This window comes from Scomber japonicus, chromosome 20 (assembly GCF_027409825.1).
Source record: "Scomber japonicus isolate fScoJap1 chromosome 20, fScoJap1.pri, whole genome shotgun sequence".
NCBI classification, from domain to species: domain Eukaryota; kingdom Metazoa; phylum Chordata; class Actinopteri; order Scombriformes; family Scombridae; genus Scomber; species Scomber japonicus.
In genome coordinates this window covers 16,797,749-16,808,583 of record NC_070597.1, presented here as the reverse complement: position 1 = coordinate 16,808,583, position 10,835 = coordinate 16,797,749, and positions in this window count along the sequence as shown.

Genomic DNA, 10,835 nt, shown 5'->3' with positions numbered 1-10,835 from the left:
GCTTTTACTCAGCCATTATATCACAATATGAAAATTGCATGTGTGTGTGTCTGTGTGTGTGTGATGGTGAAACCAGTAATCCAGCTGGCTCCAGACGCTATTTACCTGTCTGTTTGTCCAACTATCCAAGTATCCAGCTCTTACATCTCCATGCTGGGCTGTTGGTGCATGTACACACACACATCCACACATACACACACACACACACACACAGAGAGAGAGAGAGAGAGAGAAAGAGAGGGAGCACTATAATGAGTGAGTCTGACATTAATCCGCAAGGGTTTTGGTCCTCAGCAGGGCAGGGCTCAGGGCCCTGAAGATGAAGCAGAGATGGGCTTGTGTGATATAACACCAGAGAAGAACGGGAGAGAAAAATGGCAGGTTTGTCAAACAATCTGGTCAGTATGAATCATAAAGATCCAGGGCTCACTGTCAAATTTTAGTTCTGCTCAGGACTCTTGTGTCTGTATTTTATCATCTGCATTTGTGATCATATTGCTAACAGTACTGAAAGTGTGTGTGTCAAAGAGCGTGTCTGTACAATTTTGCATGTCTCTGTTTGTGTATACAGCATGTGTTTTAAGTGTGTGTCCAATCAGCGAGTCTGGAATGTCTCAGGACATTGTGAATCCTGATGATCAACATAGTGATCCTGTGTTACATGTGCTGCGTGCTCAGGGCACGTTTACCCAGAGCCACTCAGATTCTGTTGTGGTGAGACAACAGTCTCTTTTAAATGTCAGACCAAATGTGTGGTACAATGAGGTGATAATTATAATACCTAAGATTTAAGCAATATCAAGGGAGAGGTGACATTAATCATAACTTATTTGGAAGTTGCTTTTGAAAATTGCAGAAACAATGTGACATATCTAAATAATTTCTGTTCGGTAATCCCAGATTAATAGTTTACACAGAATAAAATAGTTATTTCAGTATGATAATGTGATATAATGATAATAATTAGTAGTCAGGCAAGACTAAATACATACAAACATGGGCATAAAATGTGGAGATTCCTGTCCGTATAGTGTATACTGTTGTATAGTACTACTGTGTGTGCTTTGATTTGTCAACTTGATCAGGGACTGCAAATGAATATTAACCTTTTGACTAAATCTGGTACATCATATTAAAAGTGTGTACTGTCCCTGACAGATACATAGAAAGTAGAGTAAAAATATAGAAGTAATTTATGTGAAAGTGCCTCGCTGTTTATCGAGATCAACTGAAATAGAAAGAGATTGCAAGTGGGAACTTGCAAGATAACTCAGGTAAACATACTGTGTGTGTGTGTCTTCTGTGTGTGTGCCCGCATGTGTGCCTGCAAACACCACCCCCCCCCACCCCCCACTGCATCCAGGGGGATTTATTTGACCCCTTATTGCCAGTGGTGAGCCTGTGGTGGAGATGAAAGCATGCCTTCCCAGTGTGGCCCCAGTTTCTATAGCTATGGACACAGACTCACACTGGTCAGGGACAATAGAGGGGCCCTGCCACTCGCCCCTGCCAGAGCCCTCTCCCCTCCCCACCCTATCCGTCACCGCAATCATATTTTCAAAACAATAACACAGCCGGGGGGGTCGGGCATGATTGAAGTGTGTGCGTGTTTGATCTGTTGGTATGTGAGTGTGTGTGTGTGCAAGAGCCTCGAAGCCCTTTGTGTGCATATGCCTGTGTCTCGATATTTTTAGGCACGCGTTGGTTTCAGCCGAGTGCGAACATGCTTGTTTGACTTGTGTCAGAGTGTCTGTGGCTTCGTACATGGAGTGGGGAAGCAACCGAGTGCATGCATACTTTTTCTGTGTGTGCAGTTGCAAGTGTTTGTGTGTGTGTGCTGTGAGCCAGGCCTTTGATGGCGTGGCTGGAGCGTGCCTAATGTGACTGCTTGCTGGGGTGGGGTGAGATGAGAGGGGGGGTGTAGCGTTGAGCCTCCTGCCCTAGTACTGTCTACCCTGCCGTGGCCCAAGGCTCCCCCTGCAAACTTGAAAGGACCAAAGGAATCCCCCCTAAACCCCCCGACGCCGCCCCCCACATGTTTTCAGAAGGCATGACATCATCCATTGCACAAAGGGGGCTGGAGCTGGGGTTAATATGGATGTATGTGTGTGCATATGTGTGTGTGTGTGTGTGTGTGCGCACCCTGGGTACAAGCCCATCAGTCACAGCATTCCACTGAAATGCAGGATTTGTCCTTTCTCTTATTTCCTCTTGTGTTTGGGATTCCTCTACTTTACTCAAACTATCAGTCTGACCTTTTTTGTATCTGCAAACCATCCTTTCTTTTAATCTGATGTACCTGACACCCTCAAGGCCCCATTCCCTCTCTCTGCTTTCTTTCTGAGATTCTTTTATGTCACTGACTAATACAGATTTGATCCTAAATGTCCAAATTGCTTTCAGGTTATTTGATAGACACAGGATACTGAAACTCATGGCGGAACCTTTGACTGCCGCTTCATAATCTCATCTGCTGTCTGCTTCCTAGAATATATTTGTCATCAGTTTTGGCTCTTTTCAGACCAACCCCCTGGCTCCTTTGCGTGCAACCAACTCTCAGTGAGGACCCAAGCTGTTTTCCCCAACATTGAAAAACAGAGTGGGTGGGCAAATCAAAATCAGAACAGTCCATAAATGTACAGACGATGACAAATGGCTGACACAGGATGCATCAGGAATTAGAGTTTGAAGGATGAACCATTTTAAGTTAGTGTATGCCTGTATTTCTATGCAAGTGGTTAGACAAAGATCAAATGTCAGTGTTGTGTGTGTGTAACAGTAAATAATGTTTTAAAGAATAGTATATTTCTTCTGGGAAAACTCAGAAACAGATCAATTATCTTGTCTAGATATAGTTTCAATACATTTAATGAAAAAAAGCTCAGCTGGAATTACTAGATAAATACAGATCCTGATTTTACTCAAGCAAGTAATATAAATGGATTACCAAATGAGGGCCAGATGACTGAGAACACTGAATAAAATTACAGTTTTGTGTAATGGCTTGATTAGAAGGTGAGAATACACACCTTTGTGACGATGAGGGTTGTGAAAGGCAAAGGCACAGTCAAAGCCACCAGCATGGCTAATGTCATGGCCACTGAGTTGTAACTGACACTCCCAACACACACACACACACACACACACACACACACACACACACACACACACACACACACACACACACACACACACACACACACACACTTCAATCAGACACAATCACTTATAGAATGTACACACACACACACTCACACACAAACTATTTCTCAATTACTTTTATCTCCTTTTCTTCTCTCGCTGCCTGTGTCACACACTTTCTTTGCTCTTGCAAGTGCTGCTCAGAGGTGAGGGCTCGTCGCCCTTGCCTGTTTAATGGGCCGTCCATTTGCCAACTGTTCCTTTGGGGGGGCCGGTGCGTCGGGCGTCGGAGCCGGGATTTGAGAGGGAGGGTCGGTGCCGCTGGATCAGACAGATGGAGGGGGGTCCGGCTCCATTCATTTAGCTCTATGAGAACAACAGAGCCCCACTTCAAACAACAAGGACGCAACCTGCTGGCCCCATCGTCTGCGAACGCATACACAGGCATACGCAGACACACACATGGTGCAACACATGCATGCTCATGTTCAAACACACATGTGCTTTCATTAGAAGCTTCTTAAACTGTGTTTAATTATATGTGTCTTAAATCTAAAATGTACCTAAAGGACGACAACTCAACACCAGAAGATAAAGCTGTCAATGTTGCTATTGACAATGAATCTATAGCTCATCTGCCACCCTGACACACACACTGTCACACAAAACCCACACACACATATGCACCACACACTACACACATATGCACAGGGGGGCATAAAAACACAGGCTCCACAGTGCCCACCCCCATTCCCAGCCCTTCTTTCTCTTGGACCCCCCCCACACACCCGCCCCCCGAATTCACTGGCACTTCCAGAAAGCTCCGAGGCGCCAGCGGAGCGGGGCTCATCTCTTGGGAACAATAAAGCCAGATCTTCATAAAAACTTCAAAAAGGCCTCGCCAAGTGTTTTATAGGTGCTTTAAAGGTTTATAGGCCCTGGGGAGGGAGGGAGAGAGAGAGAGGGAGAGAGAGAGAGAATGAGAGAGAGAGAGAGAGAGAAACGAGTGATGCAGTAGTGGCAGGCTTCAGTTTTCCCACCCACTGCACACACACAGAAACACACACATGCCAGCATACATATACATATATGCCTGCTGCTAATCCTCCAGTAAGTGCCAGGCTGTGGGACGGTGGGAGGGAGGGTGGGGTTGGAGGAGGGAGTGAAACAGGTGATCAGTCAGTGCAGAAATGGAATAGAAGAAGAGGATAAGGGGATGACATTAGTGGAGAGCTGTCAGAGCAGCCTACATGTTTTAACTAATAAGATACTGTATTTAGTGCAAACTTCTGAGTAATTGAGTTTAAGCTGTTTGGTTGAGAAGCACTTTTCATTTAGGAATTGATCAGGACATCTAGACATATAATGTGACCTACAAGGTCATGTATGTGCACGTGTGTGTGTGTGTGTGTAAGTTAGCTGGCCAAGGTGTGGATCAACCCATTGGCCCCTAATCCTCAATGACCTCAAGAAGGGTCAAGTCGAAGAGCATAGAGGTGGGGCACTCTGAGATTGAGGAGATTAGGGCCTGAAGCCTGCTCATTTTCCAGTTAAGATCGGTTGCAGTTTTGCAGGCGGATAGGTTTCGCACCCACAAACTGGAACATGGGCTTACATGCAATTAGCAGTTTGGACTCTTCCAGTTCCACCATGGGAAGCACAACAGCCTCTGCCAGTGGAAGTGCTGACGAAATCACCTATCAGATGATTCTCTCAGATACTACTACTGCAGATATTTTGATGAGTCACGAGTCTCTGCGCCCAAGCTCAGTGCGACTTTGAATCTCTTTTATGAGAATGAATAGCCACTATTCAGGGCGCTTTTAGAATGTTTTCTTTATAGGTATTCAGATATATGCCAGGGTTTATATTTAGCTCGGGTCCTCTTGGAGTCAGAAGGTTTAAAATTAGGAGGTGTCAGAATTCCAGTACAATTCTTAAGTTACTGTCAATAAACAGTAAAGGGCTGCTCTTAAAGGCGTAGTGTGTTAGCAAGGATACATTATGGCATGATTTGTGTGTGATAAGCTGCTTGGGAAACTGTGTTTGTATTTGTCTTGATATAGCACAAAAGTGTAAATCTTTTACATGTGCATTTACACGTCTATATATCAAGATTCCTGAGTGCTTGCTGCTTGTGTGCACCAGTGTGTGTTTGTGTGTCCATCTGCACATTAGTGTTTGTAGGATCTGTTGACAGGGAAGCATGCAGCATTTTATTTGCTCAAGGGCTGAAAAAACACATGGCGCTAGCAAGGGAGTGCTGTGATATGAGCCTGCTGAAAGCAACCTGGCTGGGCAGAATTCAACCCTGGGATCACAATTCAACTAAACATTTTAACACACTGTTTAATAACAGGGCAGTGCAAGATAAAGCTTTATTTATGCATGTGCAAAGATGCATATTCTAAGGCATAATATTCTTTCATTACTTTAAATTGAAATATGATTTGCAGCATAGATCGATCACATGCCTTTTATATTTATGTATAAAGGCATGTTATGTAAGCACTCCTTTTTAACAGCTATTTTTCAGAATTCAATTATGAGAAATTTTGTGACACCTACATTTTTAAGTGATACCGATGAGATGAAAACAGCAAGATTTTTGGTAGAAATATGCTTACATTCCCCAAATTTAACATGTAGAACCCTGTTGAATGAATATCTAGAGATTAGGTCTTAAAGGTTGAATATGTAGAATATTTATTAAAAGCTATATTTTTTTTAAAATAATCCAGCCACGGGGCGTTTTGAGGGGTACAGAATGAAAGTATTGCTTTTCCATAAAAAAAAAAATTTAGTCTGAATTAATATTTTTAAAATTTTTTGAGGGGTTCGACAATGACGTTCTGTACATTCTACCAGCCAATTAGCAGCCGGAATTGCGGGTTGCCAGGGTTGTCTGTTGTTCCGGTGCAGCTACTGTAGGCTGGCACTGGGTGAAATGGAGTTGTAAACAAACACGGCCGTGTTGGACACACTAAAACCAGCGTTTTTTGCTCTCAAGTACAACTTTTCATCACAAAACTTCGAAGGTAAGACAGAATATCTGTTAGTAGCTGTAAATAAGTGGTTGTTTACCTTTGTATGCTGCTGGTTCACTGAGTTTTTAGCGCAATAATAGTGGTACTGTTGAACTCGCCAGGGTCTTAGCTTTCATATGAGATGCTATTTGTTTGTGTACCATGAAGTATCAAAACGGTAGCAATGGAAATGTGGAGAGTGGGTTGACTTTCTGACGCTATTCGGATTTTGATATTTGATCATTAACCTCTTAACGCACGCTGTTCCATTCACGGGACGGGACGGATGTTAGGAGGTAGCCACACGGTCTTCTGAATGTTTTAAACACCAACCCTTAAACATATATACTCATGCCGTACATTGTTGGAAAGCTTAGATTGTTCTGATTCATTCAAGACCACTCACGACTTATATGGTTGCTCACAGCCGTAATAGTATTAGCGATTAGCTCGGCTAGCCACTCAGCTAAGTGAGAAAAGCTATAATGCCTACATACCTTCAAAGTCTTCCCTTTATCCACAACGATCATCTTATGACTCAGGACTTTCTGTACAGCTCGCCAAGTATCCATTCTTGTGAAATATGAAATCCGTTTTCATAAAACCGGAATATTTTCCTCAATATGTCCATGTATTTAGTCCAACACGTAATGTAATAACACAAATAACAAACCATATACGGTCCATTTACGTCATTTCCTGACCTGCGCGTCCATCTCAGACTACACGTGACTAGATGTTTACGACCGTGAGCCTCTTCTGCTTCTGACGACACCACACACAAGCCAATCGGTGTTTAGGATTAGGCAGTACATGCAGAGACATTGCTGCTACTCCCACTGGCGTTACAATGTAATGTACCTCGGTGGTTTCAAGTCAGTTACAGCGAGGGTATGTTCGCTTCCTGTTTTCAAAATAAAAGCACCAACTCTATCGTTATGGTTTTCTTAATAATAAAAGGCAACGGGTGTTTTATTTTGTGAAAATGACCGGAAGTGCGTGACTCGCTACGGCTAACTTGAGTGGCTCCGAATTCGCAGGAACAAAACTTTAAGCAGATGTTATTTGGACAAATTAGCGTCACATTGTGGATCTAAAGGGCTACTTTCTCGCCTAAAAAGGTTAGACATGTGGATAAAGTGGTATATTTACAGAGTTAGAGCTAAAATAAAATCCGGCACCGGACCAGGCAACCCGACTGCTGGAATTACTTTTTGGTTGTTGCGACTACGATCTCGAGACATTAGATGGCGTTGTTCTGCTCATTCTACATATTCTACCTTTAATAATCAAATATATCTTACAAAGCACTTTAGTAAAATTTGCAAGAAATTTGCACGGTTTTGACTGGAATGCATGTTAACTTCATTGACTAACTGAAGAGCCTGTGCTACTACCCAAAATGTATATCATCATTGGGAAATTCTTTGAACATTTCGAATGTCATTCCGGTGGAAAACCCTGCCAGAGTCTATGAAGTCTGGAGTAAGAAAATCCTGCATTCTTTCCCCAATTCTGTTTCTAATCATCATCAACTGGGTGATGCGTCAAACCAAAGTCCATTGGATTCCACCGGAAGACCTTGAATTTGCTGACGGTCTGGCAGTCATCTGCTTGTATTCATCTCCAGAAAAGTTCGTCCGGCTAAGCAATTAAGCAAAACGAGGCGGTCTGCACATCGACCAGAAAAAGACCCATGTGATGTGCATTAATGTAACCAACAGTACCTCTAATCACCATCAATGGGGAGGTACTGGAATGTGTTGAGATTTCACATATTATGATTTCACATACCTCGGAAGTCTAATAAGCAGTGAAAATGGTGCCTAATGAGATATAAAGACTTAACAAAGCCAGAGGTGCTTTAAGTCAACTTGGCGACATCTAGAAACCCAAGCAATACAGTCTCCAAACTGAGATCAAGCTTTACAACAGCAATGTTAAGGCCGTACTACTGTATGCTGGAGACTTACAAAAGTTTTCCACAATAGCTGCTTTCATAAAATGTTCTACTGGTATAACAAAATCTCAAATGAGGAACTGTAAACGAAGACAGGCAGAATGAATATGTCACTCAAGATAAAGATACCAAGGTTTATAATGGCTTGGTCATGTCCTGAGGATGTCCAATGAAGGGATATCTGAATTTGCCTTGAAATGGACCCTGAATGGGATAAGAAAGAGAGGCAGACAAAATACCACTTGGTCAAGGACAGTGAAGATGGAACCAGAAGAGATGGGACAAAGCACAGGCTAAAGCACAAGACAGGGTTGAATGGTGGTGTATAATTGTGGCCTTATGTCCCAGTCGGGACGAAGAGGATAAGTAAAGTAAATAATCGGCCATTTTATAGTGTGGAATCACAAGTTTATTGTGCAGTAAAACTGTTTCTGTAATTCTGGCTCTCTGACTAGCCAAATGAATTTTCTTTGATTGTGTCGTCATGCAGAAAGTACTCTTTTCATGGCATTAATAGACTGCCTGTTAATTGTATTGGTAAACTTATGAAGAGGAATGGAATGCTTATTGAATGCTGGTTACTGCTGCTGAGGGTGACATCACCAGGTTTGAAAAACCTTTCAGCATTGAGTATGGTTGAATAAACATGCGTATCTCATCTTTACAGTGCCGCATTGAGAATGTAAAACTGAGGTAATGCACATCACGCCGAAATTGGTGGGGATGTCATTATGTCAGGTATTTTCCTAATGCCAACCCTAAACTCCTTTCAAACCTGTTTTAAAATTGACGGTAAAAACACTCCCTTTACACAGGCAATAGTACCATCATTGTTCATCACTGGCGCTACTGGCTTCATGTAGCCATGCCCACCAATTACACTCTGAGATTCTGTCTGCAGCTGCCCACTATTCAGTTGTCATCAACTTGGTGGCAAACTCTTATGAGGTCAGTGAAGTATAGCATCTGTAGGAACAAGTGCCCTCTATTTGTCATTTATTCTTATTCATAACAAGTGAGTGAGTGGATCATAAATGTGTATGAAACTCCAAACTAAAAGAAAAAGCCCCAGAGAAAACCTGATCTACACACACATGAAACCTAACCACGCAATGATGTGTGCCAAAATATATCACAGACTCGTGTGGAATTCTCAGCTCTTGAACTTAGACAATGTAAAACAGATAATGCACAGCACTCTCTCTGAAACAGGAAGTATTAAAAAGGTCAATATAAACATAAAAGATGTTGTTATTGCTCAGTGGGACACACATGAAGGTTAGACACTTCCTACACTCGTGTGCGGCGACCCGCTAAAAGAGAAGAAACCCACATAAACAACCGAGGTTGTTATTTTGTAATATTCATTTATTGTTCAATAAAAATAGATTTTAAAAAAGTGACGTGATGTCTCCTTCATGACCTCGCCTGATGGATCTGCCAACGGCTCCTTGTAAACATGGGCTTTATTTTATTTTTTGACTGGAAAGGGAATTTATACCCCTCTCTACCCCTTCAGTCTGATCTTGAGGCAAACTCCTGCCTGTGACTTCACTGACTTTTTACCTCTGTAGTGATGACAGCCCCACACCCACTTACTTTCACATTTAGGGCAGATACAGTACATTCAACCCCAGCTCTTATTACTCTATGTACATTGTTCGGTTTCTGATTGGATGTGATTCTTTTCCTTTTATTTTTTGCAGTTGGTCCTCATAAAAACTGCTTTTAACAATGCGAATAAAGAAGACATCTAAGCGCTAACACAAGAGTTCAAGCCATCAGTAAAACCAATTACAACTTAGAACATCAGTTTCTCTTAAGACATTTTTATACAGTAGTTACACGTAAACACAACTTTGAAGGTGTAAGGAAACTAAACTTTGTAAACACTTTTGTCATGCCAGCGACACCGCTGTTCACTCCCCCTGCGACAGGTTGTACATCATCCTGTGAACCTCAGATGCTACAGTAATGGAGGCCAGGTCCACAGACTTCACTCATCAAACTCCTCTCATATGGACTTTTTCTGGTGCTACATTTATTATAATGGTGTGATGCTGCTGAGCCTGGTTGACTGATTTTAGAGCAGGAAAAAAAGTATGTCATCATCTGACAAAGAGTTGACTATGTGATGTGGATTTTTATGTCAGCAATTCAAAGACTGCTGTGAGGCTTTATACTGTATTCTGCAATGTGAACAGAGAAACCAAAATTTGGCACAGGCTCCCAAAAATGAGCTGAAAAGGATGGTTCAAGTTTTTAAGAGGTATAATTTATTGAGTAGTTTATGCGGCTCATCCTGCATCAGGTAATTGAGGTAATTGAAATGTATGAGTCAGAATTTGCGGTTACAGGGGCTTAAATAATTTTGTATCTATCCTGCAGTTAAGTCCCCTCATATTTAACTTATTATGGAGACTTTTTAAGAGACAGTTTGGAATACACGGTATGTGACTTTGCTTACCAATGCTGGGCCTCTTAACAACTTGAGTCATCCCTTTCACACTTGAATCCCTCCGGGAGACCCTGCTCTAGACTGACGGGCACCATTTTCCGATGCTTCTGGGAATACCACTGAACCAAACACAACAAAACACTGAACTGGTTAACTTTTAGCACGGCATGACTACAGTACTTAAGATGTACTCAGCACAACTCTGAAAAGTTTACATGCTTTTTAACCATCAATTAGAAAAACAGAAACA